This window comes from Curcuma longa, chromosome 17 (genome assembly GCF_044706935.1).
Source record: "Curcuma longa cultivar G26 ecotype Majalengka, Jawa Barat chromosome 17, ITB_CL_G26_1.1, whole genome shotgun sequence".
NCBI classification, from domain to species: domain Eukaryota; kingdom Viridiplantae; phylum Streptophyta; class Magnoliopsida; order Zingiberales; family Zingiberaceae; genus Curcuma; species Curcuma longa.
Genome location: NC_133877.1, coordinates 5,641,304 through 5,647,609, shown reverse-complemented (window position 1 = coordinate 5,647,609; position 6,306 = coordinate 5,641,304).

The window sequence follows — 6,306 nt, the reverse complement described above, 5'->3', positions numbered from 1 at the left end:
TCCACTGAGTATTTTATACTCACCACCCAGATCCTGAGATTTTTCTGTCTCCTCAGGTAGCAGATAAAGACGTTGTTTGAAGCTTGGAGGTCTGTTAGACTGCCCCCATCTCACAGCAGGAGAAGGAGTCATTGTTTTCTTTGTGTGGTTTTTTTTGGATTGTGTTTCGATATGTGGTTTTATCGTTGTTATGATTCCGCTTGCGCCATTTCTTTTATCAAAGACTTGTGGAGTTTATTGTTGATTTTGTTGTGAGCACCATCGATGTGCTATGAGATTTTCGTTGTTATATAGTTAACATGTGTTGGTAATCATACCTTGTTGGTATGTGTATGTGGATCGGCTTGTTGTGGTTGGTATTTTTACATGCATGTGTCGGAGTAGATGTGGTCGTGTGGGCCTTTATCATGTAGTTTAGTAGTTAATTATATATGTTGTATTGTTGAGCGACCGTGTGGGCCCTTATGTTGAAATGTATCAGGGAAAATTGAATTGTTACAAGGGGAGATGCTACCGAAATTTTTTGGACGGCCGTCTCTTGGGATGTGACAGAATATATTATTATATTCTTGGACTGCATGGACTTGGACATGCATTGAAATACGATTGCTCCCCACCTTTGACTACTGCTACCACTGTAGAGTAGAAGATGACTTTGATAATTTGGAGCGATCGAATCACGAGTCTAAGCATCATGAAGTTCTCAATTTCGGAACCACCAAAGGGTTCAATAACTGAAGAGGAAGATACGAGATCTTCCTAAAATAATTAGCAGATTTATTTGTGTCAAACAAAAGGCCGAGACAAACACTTCTATCGAAGTTAGTGTCTATGCGGTATAATGAAAGGGTAACATATGTGAGTATATTATAGAGATGTCTAATCTCGCTACAAGACTAAAGATACTGCAACTCGAAATGAAAGAAAATATATTAGTACACTTTGTCTTGATGTCTCTCTTGCACAGTTCACTCCTTTTAAGATATTTTATAAGACTCAAAAGGGCAATGGATATTAAATAAGTATATAGCTCAGTGTGTGCAAGAGAAGGAAAGACTGAGATGAGATACATTTGAAAGTGTTCATTTTACATCCACTTATGAAGGTTCGAGCAACAAAAGAAAGAGGACCAATAACAAAACCAATGCTAAAGAAACTGTAGATTTTGGGGTTCATGGGCATAAAGAGTAAAAGAAGCAAGATAAGGATTCATCTTGTTTCTTTTGCAAGGATCACATGAAGAAGAATTGTCCCAAATACGTCAACTAGCATGCTAAGAAAGGTAAAGTTCTTAACTTTTTCAGTTCAAAAGTCAACTTAGTGATTGTGTCTAATGACACTTGATGGATAGATACCGATGCTACTACTCACATAAGTGTTACTATGAGAATTATCTCAGGAGTTGACTATCACTTGATGGTGAAAGATGTATCTATAGAGAGAATAGCAAGAAGAATAAAGTATAGTCCATAGGTGTTTTTAGATTTTAATTAGGAACTAATGTTTTTCTAGATTTAGATAATACATTCTTTATCGTCTTTTAGATAGAACTTGATTTCTTTTCTTATTTGGATAAATCTGATTATTCTTGTTTATTTGAAAATGAAGTTTTCAGTATTTTTATTAATTCAGTATTGATTGGCAACAGTTCCTTGATTGATAAGCTATTTAAATTAAACACCTTAACTCCTCCTAATGACAACGTAATTATACATAGCATATATATGAAACTTAATTTGACCAACGAGAATTCCTAAATATTATGGCATAGGGGTTTAGGATATGTTTTCAAACAACACCAAAAAAGTTAATATCACATGAAATTCTCGATTCCCTCAATATATCAGACTATGATGTCTGCATAGAGTGTGCTAAGGGGAAGACGACTGACAAGAGGAATAAGGGTTCAAGCCGATATAGTGACGTTTTGGAACTAATATATACAAATATTTATAAACCATTCCCTAAGGCATTTTGGAATGGGCATACATATTTTATTAGTTGCAAAGACGACTACTCATGTTATAACTATTTATACCTTATTCATAAGAAGTTGCAATCTTTAGACATATTCAAGATTTTCAAAGCCGAAGTTGAAAATCAACTAGGCAAGAAAATCAAAGTCATTAGATCCAATTGTGGTGGTAAATACTATAGTCGATATGACGTATCAAATGAACAACATCCTAGACCATTTGCAATCTAGCTTAAAGAGTGTGGGTCGTCCCGCAATATACCATCTCTGGTGCTCCTAGTTAGAATGGTGTAGCTAAGTGATGAAATCGTACCCTAAAAGATATGGTAAAAAGTATGATGACTTTCACTTCTCTGTCGGAATCTTTGTGGAGCGAGACATTCAAGATTGTAATTTACCTACTTAATTGAGTATCCAGTATGGCAGTAACTAAAACTCCATACGAGATATGGACGGGTAGGAAACTTAGCATTAGACATTTATACGTTTGGAGTTGTCTAGCTAATTCTAGACCTTATAAGCCTAATGAAAAGAAATTGGACTCAAGAATTATGAATTGACATTTTGTGAGATGTCTTGATAAGTCTATTATGAATATTGCACATCCTGTGGGAGTAGTAGACCAAGATATTCTCATATTATCTTTAATGCAATTGAAGGAACATTCCACACAGGTTGAGATATTGCCTTATATTATGAGCAAATACTCAATCCACCTCAATCACAAGTGCCTTTAAGATGATTCATAAGGGAATGGAGACATACGATTTTTATCTCCAAAAGTGATCCTACATCTTTCCAAGAAGTCAAATAATACTCTAATCCTGAGAGGTAGATCGAAGTCATGAAGAATGAGTTGAAGTCTATGACAGACAATAATGTTTGAGAACTTGTCAAATTGTCTAAAGGTATGAAATTCATTGGTTGTCAATGAATATTTTAAACCAAATGGGATCCGAAGGGCAATGTCGAGAAATATACGACTCGCCTTGTTACTGAGGGATTCACAAAAGGAGGATATGGATTACAAGGAGACTTTTTCGCCTGTATTGGCGAAAGACTCCCTTAGGTCAATCATGACACTTGTAGCTCATTTTGATTTAGAGCTACACCAGATGAACATAAAGATTGTATTGCTCAATGGTGAAGTTGAGGAGTAGATATATATGGTGCAACCGGGTAACTTTGAGTTTGAGGATTCAAAATGCCTAGTATGTAGACTAAAGAAGTTCATTTATGATTTGAAACAAATGACCCGTTAATAGTATTGGAAATTTGATTAGGTCGTTACTTCATTTAATTTTAAGGAGAACCCTATTGATCAATGCATATATGTCAAATTCAGTGGGAACAAGTTCATAATACTTGTCTTATATGTGGCTGATATATTATTGGCAAACAATAATAAAGATTTGTTATAAGAAACTAAGTCATTTCTAACAAGTAATTTTGAAATAAAAGATCTTAGTGAAGTATCTCTTGTCTTAGGTATGCAGATATGTCGTGATCGTTCAAAAGGTAGTATTCAACATTCACAAAAGGTTTATATTAAAAAGGTGCTCATATAGTATGACATGTAAAACTATGCACTTGGTGATACACCAATATCTAGATGTGACAAATTCAGTTTGCAGTAGTGTCCATGACTTGAACTTGAGATGTAAAATTTCCTTATGCGTCAGCTGTGGAAGTCTTATATATGTACAAGTTTGTATGCGTCTGGACATTGTATACATAATTGAGATGTTAGGCAGATACTTAAGTAGCTCAAGATCAATGCTGTAAAATACCGAACCATTTAGAAATTAACTCTAAAATTAATTTTAACTAGCTATTAGCCATTAAACCAACTAAATTAAAAGCCAAATTTGCATCAGCCCATTAGCCAAATATCAGCCCATTTATTAAAGGGTTAGTGGATAGGGGCTTATTAGATTTAGATCCGATTAAAACCCGACCGGTTAGGAATCCTATAGAAGGCTACAGTAACCAAATCACGAGCCCTGTTCCCGATCTCGCGTTCGCCGCTGGTTTCCTTCGTCTCCGCGGCCAAGCAGCTGAGGGATCTGTTGCCAACCAAAGTCGGAGCTGAAGTGGGGGATCATCGGCGATCGGAGCTAGTGTTGCTGGGGTTGGATTTCGTCGGTGGTGGTAGCGGCATAAGGAGAAATCTTGGATCTCTAGGTTTCGGTAAGCTGATTGGTAAGCTGAACTGAGAAATCTTGGATCTCTAGGTTTCGGTGAGCTTAGATCTAGGGTTCTTGAGCTTGATTTCAGGATTTGATGTTGAATCAGGTAATTTCCCTGTTCGATCGCGAGTGAAGAGTAGTCGGAGTTGTGTTTTTTTCGGCCGCAAGCAAGAGGAAGAAGGAGGAAGAAGAACAGTGAGTGTTACTGGATCTAGGTCTAGATTGTTTCGAATTACTTGGATCTTGATGTGTTTCTTGTTCCACAGCTTACTGTTGAGATCCGATCATTTTGATTGGTTGTTTATCACAGTTGGTTGATGTGCTTCGATCCAAGTGGAGATTTGCTTGGGTTGCGGCAGCAAGAAGGAAGGGGAAGAACCGAAGCTGATTAGGTTCCATAGGATTCAATCTACGGTAAGTTGAGATTGGTTATTTTGTATGATCTTAGTTCACTGATTTAGTGAGATGGATATTGGTTTGAACAGGATTGTGGTGGGTCTTGTTTCGAGCAGGAAAAAGGAGAAGTGAAACTATTAAAGCTCAGCCGTGTGCTAGGGCTTGTTTAAGCACGGATTTGAGGTAAGCTTTGGAACCGAATCTTGTAGGGTTTCCATTAGCTGTTAAGGTTCAGGATATGGATAATTAAAATCTGATTATGATGTATTTGGTTAAGATTGATTTTGATCATTTACCTTGGGATTAGGTTATATTAGTTGAGTGGGATTAAACTATAATAATTTAATACTGTAATTGTTACAGTATCGTTGTAATAAGTGTTGTTTTATCATTTATTGCAGAACCTTGACTTTTATTGGTCCTATTATATACGAGGTTCGTATTTCTGGGGGGTTCTAGTTGCTTATGATCATCTGATCAGGTGGGTACACTATACTTGGTCAATACAGGTTTTCTATTCCAGTGCATGTGTTATTTTTATCTTGTTATCTTGTTGATACCCATGCTGTTTGAGATAATATCTAGTTGATACTTTGATAATCATTGCTTGATACCTACTGTTGACCTTATGATGATCTACTGTTGTCATGTTGATACCCTTGTTATCTGTATAATTTATCATGTTGATTCATGTATGACTCGTTGATTGATACATGTTGTATGATCTTATTTAATCTATCCATGTTAGATTAGTCTTAACTCTGATATCATGGACCTATATTGATCTATGTTGATTCTGTTGAACATGCTAATTGATTTTAGCTATTACATGTTGGGATGATCATCATACATCCATATTAGTTGTAGGTATTGTTGTTGTTGGGTCTTACCTGCACCGTGTGGTGGTGCCACATAGGTAAGAGGTTGCACTATAGTTGGGTGCGACCAAGACTGGCTACATTGCCCTCCTGCCACACTGCCCCTCTCCACTTATCTTTAGTGGTCAGTTGTCGGAGCTGGCGGTATGTCCTGGTTGGCCCCTCAATTCACTGCTCTATGGGGGTCACTGGGGAGTGTAGAGTGCGGACAGTGACGGATATTTTGATTACGATGATTGATACATATTACATGCATTCGTTGGTAGGACTATTACATAGTTTACTTTATTCATATGATTGTGGCTGTTGCACTTGGTTGTTATGATTGTTGCACTTGTATGTCATTACATACATGCTTACATGTTATGATTATGATACCTGTTGCACTGCATGATTCTCCTTAGTAGAATTAGTTATTACACCATGTTCTATACCTGGATACATGATACCTTGTTGATGCCTGATACCATATACATATTATCCATTTCTTCTGTACATGTTACTTTGGCTCGTACTCTGTTATTATTCCTGTTGTTTACCTTTACATGCACTTCATTCTTGTACCAACTAAGTATCTAATGCTCACTACCCAGACCCTAGGGGTTGTTATGTTTTCTTCCCAGGTATCAGATAGGTTTACTTGGAGCTTAGAGACTCGGTCGACTGTTGTTATCTCACATTAGGAGTTTATCGTTGTTGGTATGGTTATAGATGTATTCCAGTTTGGACTTGTAGTGTGGACATGGACTGTATTTGTGTTGGATTGTATTCGTGATTTTCGTAGTTCGGATTTACAATGTTTTTCCATTTCGTCGATTTTGCTTATTGTGGACATTATGCATGTGATATTAGTGGTTACGGCCGTGTA